Raw genomic sequence first — 14,181 nt, 5'->3', positions numbered from 1 at the left:
CCCTCAGTGTCTCTCAAACCCTTGCTCATGGCTACATTCTTCCCCTCCTTTTGGAGTCTCTCTAGCCAGTGGTCAAGGTTTCCACCATTCCACATCTTGAAGATGAGGGTGGGCGCTCACGTGGCGTGTCTTGCCAATCCCAGAGCAGCAATGATTCCACTATGAGTGATATTCATAATTGTGGCCTCATGCAGTGCTATGTCATTGGCACTCCTCTAGCCATCACCCTTGATTAGCTTGCCAGCGTAAAATTCATCTCTGAAGGTTTCATGGTTGAATTTCACCTTCGTGACCATGCCGTATCTACCTTCTCCAATGCTTGCCATTTGTGGAAATGCAATGCAAGCCATGCGCATGATGACGAGGTTGCATGGGTCTAAACTTCCCAAGTTGGGCAGCATTGGATCATTGCTAGAGATTGGTACTTCCGAAGCGATAGGCACTTCGGGTACATCCCTGGGCTCTTCTTCGATCCTTGGTCTCTTTCCGTGTTGCTTCATGCTTCTGTAGAGGACCTCTACTTCCTTCATGTGGTCCATGAAGTCGGACTTCCCTTTGATTTTCTTGTCAAGGGTTTCTACAACTCTGCAAACTTACCCTATGATTCGACTCACGTCGTGGCCCAACTGACCACCTGTAAGGACTTCAATCCCACGTGAAGCACCACAAAATTTTGCAACTAGTGCTGCATATGTAGCACTACATAACTCATCCAAAAAGGATTTGTATGAGGACTCTTGCCAGACTTCCTGAAGGCGATCACTTCGTAATCCATAAAGATGAGTGCATACAAATTCTTTGACATATTTGCGCTCAACTTTTGTTATCTTGCCTGTAGTACCCATGATGTGCGTAGAAGCTAAAACAAGAAAACAAAAAATCAAAACTTCTCATTAGTATAAGTGACATGCAATACAACACATTCTAGTCATTATTTACAACACAACCATTGGACAATCACCCTAAACCCTAAACCATACATCTACATGAATGTAATTTATGATTAATATACACAAGAACATGCACACGATTATGCATGATGTTAATTATGATTTTTCATATCATAAAGAAATATGTTATGATTTTTCAAATCAAAAACCTCGCATGTATGAGACATTATCAATAGGAATGTGACGAAGTCATAGAAATACGCATTATTTTACAAATTACAAAAATTAATATAAAATATGGTGTCACGTGTGTATCCTTCTCATTGTAAGGATCTAAGCAAGTTCTAAGCACCAGACACAGGGGTTTTATTCCCGTTGTAAGAGCAAAGGATAAACATTCGATCCAGACGCCGAGAACGATTACACTATAAAAATCAGTAGCTCATCACATAATGGTTTTTTTTTTCACAAATCGTGTCTGAGAAAAACTCCTCCCATTGTAAGAACCGAAGATTGTGACGCGTGGAGTAGTTTAAAGATTGCACTTTTCTCATTATACAGATCTACAATTTAGATCTACGAATCATGTGGTCCATGACTACGTAAATTGAAAAGTGTATAGCTTAAAGACTCACTAGATAAAAAATTTATTTGCACAGATCGTGTCTAGGAGTATCCTCTTCTGTTGTAAGAACCAAGGCTCAAACGCAGGAAGAAGTATGTTTTTTGTAAGCTCACATTTCATTGGAACTTATTTTACCTAAAGCATCGTACAAAGTAAGAGTGTCGTGAGACATATCAAACAAATGCACATGCTATCTAATGGTCTCCTAAAACACCGTACAAAGTATGAGTGCCGACAAGCATATCAAAACAATGTGCAGTGTTATCTAAATTCCTAAAACATTGACTCAAGTAAGAGTGCTGCAAAGCATATCAGAACAAGAGTCAATGTTTTCTATAAAAAAATTAGATTACTATGGAAGTAAGATATAAAATCATACAAGCCATAGTAATTTCTATATCCTAAATTTTAAACTGTTATGTGACTAAGAGGGCCCGAAGGCGTATCAGAGACACATACAGTAATATAATCACATGAAAGTAAAATTTAAATTATTTTTTATAAAAACTACGAATCTGAAGAGAAAAGATGCTTACCAGTACGTGAAGCTAACCTGCTCGAGAGTATGAGGTAGAGAATGTGAGTTAGAAAGCTCCAAAATCGAAATCGATCGAAAACAGATCGAACAACGGCACGTGTTTTTTTTAATAAATCTAGCGTATCAATCGATACAATATCGATCGATACACTATCGATTGATACAATATCGATGGATAGCTTATCGATCGATAAATTATAAATTATTCGATAATACCACGTATTTTACGATAATATTCAAATAATGACGAATTATTTGATATAGATTGCATTATTCAATTGAATAAATGCAACACTGAAGGCAATCTAGAACCATCTCCCGGCCCGCAGCCCAAAAGTGCAACGTCTCTTCTTCTCTTCAGTCCAGGAGAGCTCAAGTTCTCTTTGCCTGCCTTTCTCACAAGATTTAGATTCACATCACTGCTCCCTTGCAAATAGATCTCATGTTACGAAGTCGCATATGATGCATTTTCATATTAGAGAGAGAGAGAGAGAGAGAGAGAGAGAGAGAGAGAGAGAGAGAGAGAGAGAGAGAGAGAGATCGTGGCCTTACAGGTCTTTCAAGGACTTTGTTAGTAACTCTCTCTCTATCCCCCCCTCCCCAAGCTGAACAGTTTCAAATCAACCCATTGGAACTAATGGCGGGAGATTGCCTTATCAGGAAGATTAATGAGGAAAATGGGCGATACGTGTACCCTTTCTTGGATGCTCAATGCTCTCCTACAGCAGGTAGAGCTCATGTTACGTCGCTTATGATGCGTTTTCATAGAGAGAGAGAGATCATTGCCTTATGGGTCATTCAAGGACTTTCTGAGTAATTCTCTCTCTATCCCTCCCTCCCCAAGCTCAATAGTTTCATATCAACCCATTGGAACCGATGCCGGAGATTGACTTGCGATGAAGCTTAATGAAACAAGTGGACGGTATGTGTACCCTTTCGTGGATGCTGACAGTGGTACTACATGAGGGTTAGAGGATTGCATGTCTTGGGCCACAGCGTGAGGGATGCAGGCTTGCAGCTCTCGGACCCAAAATTCCGGCCCCTCCCCTGGCCACATGGTGATAGTTCCTTCCACCGGCAAGTGTGCCCTGCAACCTTATCCACACACACACACAGAGGGAGGGGGGGGGGGAGAGAGAGAGAGAGAGAGAGAGAGAGAGAGAGAGAGAGAGAGAGAGAGAGAGAGAGAGAGAGAGAGAGAGAGAGGTGCTGCTACCTTGCGAACTTGCCCGCCACATTGGCATCCCCGATGCCTGAGACCTTATGCATTGCTTGTCACTTTTTGAACTTGAATGTCGTGTACACGTCCAACTTTGAATTTGGGTGCCGAATGGTGAGCACACTGAAGGCGGTCGAGAGCCGTCTTTTGGCCTTCTCCCAAGAGTGCAACGTCTCTTCTTCTCTCACTACAAGAGGTTATGAGCACTTGTGATGGCTGTAGCGACAAAACTACAATCACTTTTTTAATCCCCCGACGTCGCTAAAAGCGTCGAAATGAGATTGTCGCTATAGGCGTCTCTATAAACGTCGCTATAGGTGTCACTATATAGCGACACCTATAGCGACGTGTAAGTCCTCATTTTAGCGACAATTATAGAGACACTGCAGAACCTTATATAGAGACGCTTATAGCGACACCCGATAATAAATTTTTTTGGGTGGTAGGGCATTGAATGCCTTGCCACCCATCAACCATATTGAACATTGTTTCCAAAATGAAGATGCAAAACTGACAGACAAAAGTAGTTCGATGAAAGTTAATCGACAAAATTATACACATCATAGGCAAAATCATTTGATGTAATAGCTACAACACAATTGTCATTATTGAGAAAATAGATCGTTGACCAATAGTTACAAAAATGACGTGCATAAGTCATCATATATACATGCTATGACAAAAGAAAACTAGTGCTATATGTCTATGGCTAGATTGACGTCGTTTGATCAGACGGTTCATCGTATCCAAGCGGCATATCTAGGTTATCATTAAAATACAACAAATGTAAGAGCGTAAAGTGAAATACTAACCATGCTGGAACAAGAAGTGAGAATGTCCATAAGGGCGTGTAAGCCCTTTCTGCCCGGATACTCGCGCTCGTACGGTGTGGGGTCACGTCCTGTCATCGACCACTGTTCAAAACATACAAAGAAGACGTTATGTTAAAATTTAAAAGTACAATTATCCATAAATACCAAACCTAAAGGGCAATGCAAAAACACTTACAAAATTGGCCTCAAATGATGCCCACCCGCCGCTCCCTAAGTGGTGCGAGTTCCCTGCCTCTATTCGCGCTTTGGCTGCCTCCTTTTTTTGCTTCCACTTGTCAAAATTCTCGCGCGCTCCTCGCTTTGCATTCTTTCAATTTTCTTTGGCCAGCCAATCTGGCCTGTTCCACCCATGCTTTAATGCTTTTTGCACTTTAGAACACTTGTGCTTGCAGTATTCACGCATCCGCACCTTCATCAGGTCTTCATTGAAGTGTTCATCCCGACTTGACACGGGAAACTCGTCATGCAGCTTGCTGATGACATTGTCTATTAATTCATTTGACACTTTACTCCAGGTGTTTAGTATGTAGTGTCGAAAAACCTGAGAGCAAAGGCCACGCATGCGCTAGATCGCCTTCTTACTGTCGTCATCCAAGATGATGCCGCCATTGATGTTGATCGAGTACGACAAGCCCTCTTGCCTGTGACGTGTGAACCTGGGTGTCTCTGTAGGGGTCTCGAGTCTCATATCGAGTGGCATCTTGATGGGGGTACGGACGACATGTGTCTCCACTGGAGTCTGGGCCTCGAAGCAAGGAGTGTCGACTGGGGTGACTCCCGGAGGAGTAGCGAGTGGTGTGTAGCCAAGAACGGCCGATAGCCGCGTAGAACCTGGAGTAGATGGCGATGTCGTGGCTGGTGTGGGGGCGGGCAAAGAAGGGGAAGGTAAGGAGCCTCATAGACTATGAGGCGATGTCGAAGCATCAACGGCGGCATCTCCACAACAACCACCTCCACCACCACTAGAACGTCGGTGCCTAGAAGAGTGTGTAGATCGTCTCGTCGACACCAAACTCTTGGAGCACAGTGAGTGCTCCAAAGGAGACGCTGAAAAAGTGGAACGACGCAATGGTGCTCTAGAACGATGACGCTCCTCGTACCACCTCCTCTGCTGGGGTGACAAGGAAGAAAGAAACTCATCATCATACATACCTGCATTAAACACACAAACATTAAATCCTAATGATGAATGGAAAAGAGAATCTGATCAAGTTATAATTTGATTAAACACAATTTAAATTTCTCAAGTATAGCATATAGACAAGAATGGACAAAACTCCACTTGAATACAATATATATTATAAAAAGGAGCAAAATTGCTCAAATACAATTTATGGCTTTAAGAGGTCTCTCTCTCATCCTCGCGTAACTCAACATAACTCCCTATGTCTATATAGAGCTCTCCGTTTAGGCAGATGTCCTCCGTTTCATTTTGTAGATCCTCTGCATGCATCCCATAGAGAGTAGCAGCGCCAGGCTTGTCCTGTACCACCTCTGCGGCTTCCGAATCATCAATATCCTCTTCGATCTCCTCCACTAATGCCGCTGTGATTGGTACATGGTAGCCCTCATATGTCCGTGCACTTCGAGGGTCTATTTCTATGACATACCACCAGTTTGATGCAGACTTTGTAAGATGAAATACCACCTGCAAGAGCCACATAACTTACATGAGTGCTTCCAGATCATCAGTCCTCTAAAATTGGATGTTAATAGACTTACTTGTCCAGAATGGTCGGGTAGTACGAAAGTGTCTCTTAGGTCGGTCCACATTTTAGTTGAATTCATCTCAAGGAAACCTGACTCTCCTCTGTGCACTGTAGCATTGCGACCCTCCATGTTTATCTTGAACCATTGCACGTCGAACAAATCCACAAAAAATCCTCTATAATCGATCCTCAGAATCTCTTGTAACGTGCCAAAGTAAGTGAGTTTCGCCACCACAGGATTTGCATCAAAGGAGAGGGTTATAACCTTGTCGTTATTGGTCAATGCCTATATTTGTGGGTATGAGAAATCTACACACCCACGTCTACATGACAATGCATGTAGTGGACAAAACCCCTTTTCATCTTCTTGAGCTGTAGCAATTCACAGTAGCTTAACATCTTTTCACAACAGCTACTTTACACTTGTTCAAGGGACATGCCCTAAAAGGTCTAATAGATAAGTACAGGCAGCATGTATATGATTATACCAAGTGGCCGTATCCGTGGAGAGAAGAAAGAGATCACCATTGGCCTAACTCTAAATTTAAACCGTAATCCTGAAGGTAAACTAGATCTAACCTTAAATCTAACTTAGATCTAGCCTAATTTTAAATCTAACGTAGATCTAATCTTAAATCTAACCTACATCTAAACCTAGCATAAACCTAAATCTAATATAATCTTAAGTCTAAACTAATCTTAAATGCTTACCCTAATCTTAAACATAACACAAAACTAAATCTAATCTAATTTTAAATCTAACCTAAACCTAAATGTAATCTAACCTATATCAAATTTAAATGTAATCTAACTTAAATCTTAAGCTAATCTTAAATCTAACATAAAACTAAATCTAATCTAATCTTAAGTCTAACCTAACCTTAAATCTTACCCTAATCTAAATATAACACAAACCTAAATCTAATCTAATCTTAAATCTAACCTAAACTTAAATGTAATCTAACTTAAATCTTAACCGAACCTTAAATCTAGCATAAACCTAAATCTAATCTAATCTTAATTCTAAAATAATCTTTAGTCTAACATAATTCTAATTGTAATCTAACCTAACCCTAATTGTAATCTAACCTAACCCTAAATCTTAATTTAACATTTCATATCATATTTTCTCTACTTTTTTTATTTATATAGATCTCTCTCTCTCTCTCTCTCTCTCTCTCTCTCTCTCTCTCTCTCTCTCTTCTCTCTCTCTTTTCGGCCTCTCTCAATGTGTGTGAGTATGCATTCTTTGTTTATGCATGTGTGTACATTCAATGTGTGTGTGTGTGTGTGTGTATGTGTTGTTTGTTTATGTATATGTGTGCATTCTCTCTCTTTCTCTCTCTCTCTCTCTCTCTCTCTCTCTCTCTCTCTCTCTCAAAGACACAATGTGTGTGTGTGTGTGTGTGTGTGTGAGAGAGAGAGAGAGAGAGAGGGAAAGAGAGAAAGAGGGGAAGGGAACATGAGAGGGAAGGAGCATACCTGGCTTTCCTTCCTCTCCTCGTGTGTGTGTGTGTGTGTGTGTGTGTGTATGTGGGGGGGGGGGAGAGAGAGAGAGAGAGAGAGAGAGAGAGAGGTGGAGCGAAACTCAGATATGAGATCTGCGATTTTGACACTCGCGGTGTATTTTTTTACCCCTGTCGATGTCGCTACGCTCGTCACTATGACCGTCACTATTTAACAAATATTATAGCGACCCTCATAGCGACGACCATAGCGACGTCGTGGATTTACACATTTGAGCATCGCAATGGTAGCGTCGCTAATATGAAGAACCTCTTGTAGTGTCTCCGATCCAAGAGAGCTCAACAAGTCCTCTTTGACTTCTTTTCTCACATGAGTTAGATTCACGTCAATGCTCTCTTGCAGGTAGAGCTCGCATTACGGAGTCACGTATGATGCATTTTCATATTGGAGGGAGGGAGGGGGAGAGAGAGAGAGAGAGAGAGAGAGAGAGAGAGAGAGAGAGAGAGAGAGGTCATGGCCTTACAGGTCCTGCAGGGACTTTGTTAATAACTCTCTCTCTATCCTTCCCTCCCCAAGCTGAACAATCTCAAATCAACCCATTAAGGCGGATGGTGGAGATTGGCTTGCGAGGAAGCTTAATGAGGTAGGTGGGCGGTACGTGTACTATTTCTTGGATGCTCAATGCTCTCTTGTAGGTAGAGCTCGCATTACATCACGTATGATGCGTTTTCATTATGAGATTGAGAGAGAGCGAGAGTGAGACTGAGAGAGGAGAGAGAGTGAGAGAGAAGAGTAGAAGAGAGTGAGAGAGAGAGAGAGAGAGAGAGAGAGAGAGAGAGAGAGAGAGAGATTGTGGCCTTAAGGGTCGCTCAGGGACTTTGTTAGTAACTTTCTCTTTATTCCCCCCTCCCCAAGCTGAACAGTTTCAAATCAACCCATTGGAGCTGATGGCAGAGTTCGGCTTGCGAGGAAGCTTAATGAGGTAGGTGGGTGGTATGGGTATCCTTTCGTGGATGCTGACAACGGTAATACATGAGGGTTGGAGGATTGCATGTCTTGGGTCACATCGTGAGGGATGCAGGCTCGCAGCTCTCAAATTTCTCCAACTCATGTAGCTTGAACGACTTCTTCTTCTTCTACTCTCTCTCTCTCTCTCTCTCTCTCTCTCTCTCTCTCTCTCCATGTGTCTCTAAGTGTGCATGGAGGTTCAAGTGTCATAAAACTTTGAAGACTATTGTATATTGGTGAGTAGCCATAGGCTTTGTGCAATTGAGGGGCTAACTGAGGAACAATGCAGAGAGAGAGAGATAGATAGAGAGAGAGAGAGAGAGAGAGAGAGGGAGATGCTAAGTAAGAGCAAAGGGTTTGAGGGTAAGAGGGGCCATGCCGCCGCTAAAGGCGGCACTGTTTTACTATTGTACCTAAAAGACCAAAGATACTTTAAGTCATCAAAATGCATGTACTTTAAAACACCAAAAGATACTTTACATCACCCAAAAGAGGGGATATATTCTCTCTCTCTCTCTCTCTCTCTCTCTCTCTCTCTCGTTACCATATACATGTGGTAGTGATGTGTATGAACACACTAGGACCGCTGGGGCATTTTTTCCCTTTTTAGGAGGTTTTTTCCCCCGTGTATTATATATACGCCCATCACTCTAGGACTATCCATCTTTCCATTGCACACTAAGTAATACACTCTCAATTGTGTGCCTTGAGCTTCCTTCTCCAAGTAGTGTGCATTTCTCTACAGCCCTAATTCCAACAATTGGTATCAGAGCAGGTTGTGTCCTCCCGGGCTTCGTCACCAGCAGCTCCAGCACATGCCTGCTCACTTTCTTCGATTTCTGTGAGCTTTGACGAGCGTTCGTAGGTCGACAAAAATTTTGGATATCCTTGTTTAACCCCAATAGTGCTTACAAAATTTCTAAAATTCCTCTTCCCATTCGCAATTGACACATCACCTTCTCATAGATTCTAGAAACAACAAGTATAAACTCACATGGCACTAGGAGTTTTTCCATCCTTCTCCACAAATTATTACGTGGAATCATATCAAAGGACTTCTTAAAGTCCACAAAACAACAATACAATTTCTCTTTCAACGGACTTTTCTCCATGAGAACACGAAGAGTGATAAGATGATCAATAGTGATATGGCATCGACAAAAACCCGCTTGTCCTTTTGTACGCTTGTGATTCTCTTCAGTGCAATCACTCAATTTCATCTCCATTATGCACCCAAACAAATTTTCCATAAGAGACCCAATCATATAGTCCGATAGTTGTTTACATTGTTTACAACCCCTCCTTTATGCAAAGGCTTGACCCAATAAGTACTCCAACAATTTCAAATCAACCCATTGGAGATGATGGCCAAGATCGGCTTGCGAGGAAGCTTAATGAGGCAGGTGGACGGCAGGTGTACCCTTTCTTCGGTGATCAATGCTCTCCTCCAGGTAGAGCTCGCGTTACGTCGCATATGCTGCGTTTTCATACTGGAGAGGAGAGAGAGAGAGAGAGAGAGAGAGAGAGAGAGAGAGAGAGAGAGAGAGAGAGAGAGAGAGAGAGAGAGAGAGAGAGGTCATGGCCTTACAGGTCCTTCACGGACTTCGTTAGTAACTCTTTCTCTATCCTTCCCTCCCCAAGCTGAACAGTCTCAAATCAACCCATTGAACCTAATGACGGAGATTGGCTTGCAAGGAAGCTTAATGAGGTAGGTGGGCGGTACGTGTACTATTTCTTGGATGCTCAATGCTCTCTTGCAGGTAGAGCTCGCATTACATCACATATGATGAGTTTTCATATTGAAGAGAGAGAGAGAGAAGAGAGAGAGAGAGAGAGAGAGAGAGAGAGAGAGAGAGAGAAGAGAGGAGAGAGAGAGAGAGAGAGAGGAGGAGAGTGAGAGGAGAGGAGAAGAGAGAGAGAGAGAGAGAGATGTGGCCTTACGGGCCGTTCAAGGACTTTGTTAGTAACTCTCCAAGCTGAACAATCGTGGATGCTGACAGTGGTAATACATGAGGATTGGAGGATTGCATGTCTTGGGTCACAGCGTGAGGGATGCAGGCACGCAGCTCTCAAATTTTTCCAACTCATGTAGCTTGAACGACTTCTTCTTCTTCTACTCTCTCTCTCTCTCTCTCCCTCCCCATGTGTCTCTAAGTTTTCATGCAAGTTCAAGAGTCATAAAACTTTGAAGAATATTGTATACTGGTGAGTAGCCATAGGCTTTGTGCAATTGAGGGGCTCACTGAGGAACAATGCACAGAGAGAGAGAGAGAGAGAGAGAGAGAGAGAGAGAGAGAGAGAGAGAGAGAGAGAGAGAGAGAGAGAGAGAGAGAGAGAGAGAGAGAGAGAGAGATGCTAAGTAAGAGCAAGGGGTTTGAGAGTAAGAGGGCCATGCCGCCGCTGAAGGCGGCGCTGTTTTACTAGTGTACTTTAAAAGACCAAAGATACTTTCAGTCATCAAAATGCATGTACTTTAAAACACCAAAAAATATTTTACATCACCCAAAAGAGGGGGATGTATTTCTCTCTCTCTCTTCTCTCTCTCCTTCTCTCTCTCTCCTCTCTCCTCCTCTCTCTCTCTCTCCCCTTCTCTCTCTCTCTCTCTCCTCTCTCGTTACCATATACATGTGGTAGTGATGTGTGTGAACACACTAGGACCGCTGGGGCATTTTACCCTCTTTAGGATGTTTTTCCCCCCGTGCATTGTATATACGCCCATCACTCTAGGGCTATCCATCTTTCCATTGCATTCTAAGTAATACACTTTCAGTTGTGTGCCTTGAGCTTCCTTTGTCTTCTTGAAGCTATGTGCATTTCTCTGCAACCCTAATTCCAACAATTGGTATCAGAGCTGATTGCATCCTCCCGGGCTTGGTCGCCAACAGCTCCAGCACACGCGTACTCACTTTCTCCAATTTCTGTGAGCTTTGACGAGCGTTCGTAGGTCGACAATTTTTTTGGATATCCTTGTTTAACCCCATTAGTGCTTACAAAAGTTCTGAAATTCCTCTTCCCATGCATAATTCACACATCACCTTCATATAGATTCTAGAAACAGCAAGTATAAACTCACTTGGCACTCAGAGTTCTTCCATCCTTTTCCACAAATTATTACGTGGAATCATATCAAATGATTTCTTAAAGTCCAGAAAACAACAGTACAATTGCTTGTCTTTCAATTGACTTTTCTCCATGAAAACACGAAGAGTGACAAGATGATCAATGAAGGATCAATGTTGCTCTGGCATCGACAAATACCCGCTTGTCCTTTTGTAAGCTTGTGATTCTCTTCAACCCAATCATTCAATTTCATCTCCATTATGCACCCAAACGACTTTTCTATAAGACCCAATCATTATAGTCCGATAGTTGTTTACATTCTTTACAACCCCTCCTTTATGCAAAGGCTTGATCCAATAAGTACTCCAACAATTTCAAATCAACCCATTGGAGATGATGGCCGAGATTTGCTTGCGAGGAAGCTTAATGAGGCAGGTGGGCGGTACATGTACCCTTTCTTGGATGCTCAATGCTCTCCTGCAGGTAGAGCTCGCCTTATGTTGCATATGATGCGTTTTCATACTGAGAGAGAGAGAGAGAGAGATGAGAAGAGACGAGAGAGAGAGAGAGAGAGAGAGAGATGAGAGAGAGAGAGAGAGAGGAGCGAGAGAGAGAGAGAGAGAGAGAGAGAGAGAGATGAGAGCGAGAGAGAGAGAGACAGAGAGAGAGAGAGAGAGAGAGAGAGAGAGAGAGAGAGAGAGAGAGACTTTGTTAGTAACTCTCTCTCCATCCCCCCCTCCTCAAGCTGAAAAGTGTCAAATCAATCCATTAGAGCTGATGCCAGAGATTGGCTTGCGAGGTAGCTTAATGAGGCAAGGGGACGGTATGTGTACCCTTTCATGGATGTTGATAGCGGTAATACATGAGGATTGGAGGATTGCATGTCTTGGATCACAACGTGAGGGATGCAGGCTCGGAGCTCTTGGACCCGAAATTTTTGGCCCTCCCCCGGCCACGTGGTGATAGCTCCTTCCACCGACAAGTGTGCCCCCCCCCCCCCCCCCCCCCCCCCCCCCCCCCCCCCCCCCCCCTCCTCTACACACAGACATGTATAGAGAGAGAGAAGGTACTACTTCCGCCTTTTGAACTTGCTACCACATTGGCATCCCCAATGCATGAGACCTTATGCATTGCCTGTCACTTTCTAGACTTGAATGTTATGCGAACTTCAACTTTGAATTTGGACGCCCAATTGCGAGCGCAGTGAAGGCAATCTAGAACCATCTCCTGGCCCGCAGCCCAAGAGTGCAACGTCTCAGGAAATTCGCCTTTCTCACATGATTCAGATTCACATCAATGCTCTCTTGCAAATAGAGCTCACGTTAAGGAGTCGCGTATGATGCATTTTCGTATTGGAGAGAGAGAGAGAGAGAGAGAGAGAGAGAGAGAGAGAGAGAGAGAGAAGTGTGAGAGGAGATGAGAGAGAGACAGAGATGGAGAGAGAGAGAGAGAGAGAGAGAGAGAGAGAGAGAGAGAGAGAGAGAGAGAGAGAGAGAGATCGTGGTTGTTCAGGGACTTTGTTAGTAACTCTCTCTCTCTATCCCCCCTCCCCAAGCTGAAGAGTTTCAAATCAGCCCATTGGAACTAATGGCAGGAGATTGCCTTATCAGGAAGCTTAATGAGGCAGGTCGGCAATACATGTACCCTTTCTTGGATGCTCAATGCTCTCCTGCAACCGGTAGAGCTCGCGTTACGTCGCTTATAATGCGTTTTCATATTGGGGAGAGAGAGATAGAGATCATTGCCTTACGGGTCGTTCAAGGACTTTGTTAGTAATTCTCTCTCTATCTCGGCCTCCCCAAGCTCAATAGTTTCAAATCAACCCATTGGAGCTGATGCCGGAGATTTGCTTGCTATGAAGCTTAATGAGGCAAGTGGGCGGTATGTGTACCCTTTCGTGGATGCTGACACTGGTGATACATGAGGGCTGGAGGATTGCATGTCTTGGGTCACATGGTGAGGGATGTAGTCTCATAGCTCTCGGACCCGTAATTCTAGCCCCCCCGGCCACGTGGCGAAGCTCCTTCCACCGGCAAGTGTGCCCTGCAACCCTAGCCACACACACGCGCACATAGGGAGAACAATGCAGAGAGAGAGCATTGTTCCTCAGTCAACCCCTCAATTGAACAATGCCTATGACTACTCACCAATATAAAATAGTCTTCAAAGCTTTATGACTCTTGAACCTACATGCACATCCACACACACAGAGAGAGAGAGAGAGAGAGAGAGAGAGAGAGAGAGAGAGATGCTATGTAAGAGCAACAGGTTTGAGGGTAAGAGGGGCCATGTCGCCGCTGAAAGCGGCACTGTTTTACTAGTGTACTTAAAAAGACCAAAGATACTTTAAGTCATCAAAATGCATGTACTTTAAAACACCAAAAGATACTTTACATCACCCAAATGAGGGGATATATTCTCTCCCTCTCTCTCTCTCTCTCTCTCTCTCTCTCTCTCTCTCTCTCTCTCTCTCTCTCTCTCTCTCTCTCTCGTTACCATATACATGTGGTAGTGATGTGTGTGAACACACTAGGACCGCCAGGGCATTTTTTCCCTCTTTAGGAGTTTTTTTCCCCCGTGCATTGTATATATGCCCATCACTGTAGGGCTATCCATCTTTCCATTGCACACTAAGTAATACACTCTCAGTTGTGTGCCTTAAGCTTCCTTCGTCTTCTCCAAGCTCTGTGCATTTCTCTGCAACCCTAATTTCAACACTTGGTATCATAGCTGGTTGCATCCTCCCAGGCTTAGTCGCCAGCAGCTCCAACACACGCTTGCTCACTTTCTCCGGTTTCTGTGAGCTTTGGCGAGCGTTTGTAGAGCATAGTC

The 14,181-nt window shown here is 43.5% G+C and overlaps 1 pseudogene; it reads right to left on the bottom strand.

Moving 5' to 3' along the window:
- Positions 1 to 215: 215 nt before the first annotated feature.
- LOC147432616 (uncharacterized) lies at positions 216 to 845 on the bottom strand (annotated as a pseudogene).
- Between the last annotated feature and the right edge of the window lie 13,336 nt (positions 846 to 14,181).

This window comes from Adiantum capillus-veneris, chromosome 20 (genome assembly GCF_014529385.1).
Source record: "Adiantum capillus-veneris isolate H3 chromosome 20, ASM1452938v2, whole genome shotgun sequence".
Lineage (NCBI taxonomy): Eukaryota > Viridiplantae > Streptophyta > Polypodiopsida > Polypodiales > Pteridaceae > Adiantum > Adiantum capillus-veneris.
Note: the sequence above shows the minus strand (reverse complement) of the source record. Positions and strands in the feature narration are given on the sequence as shown.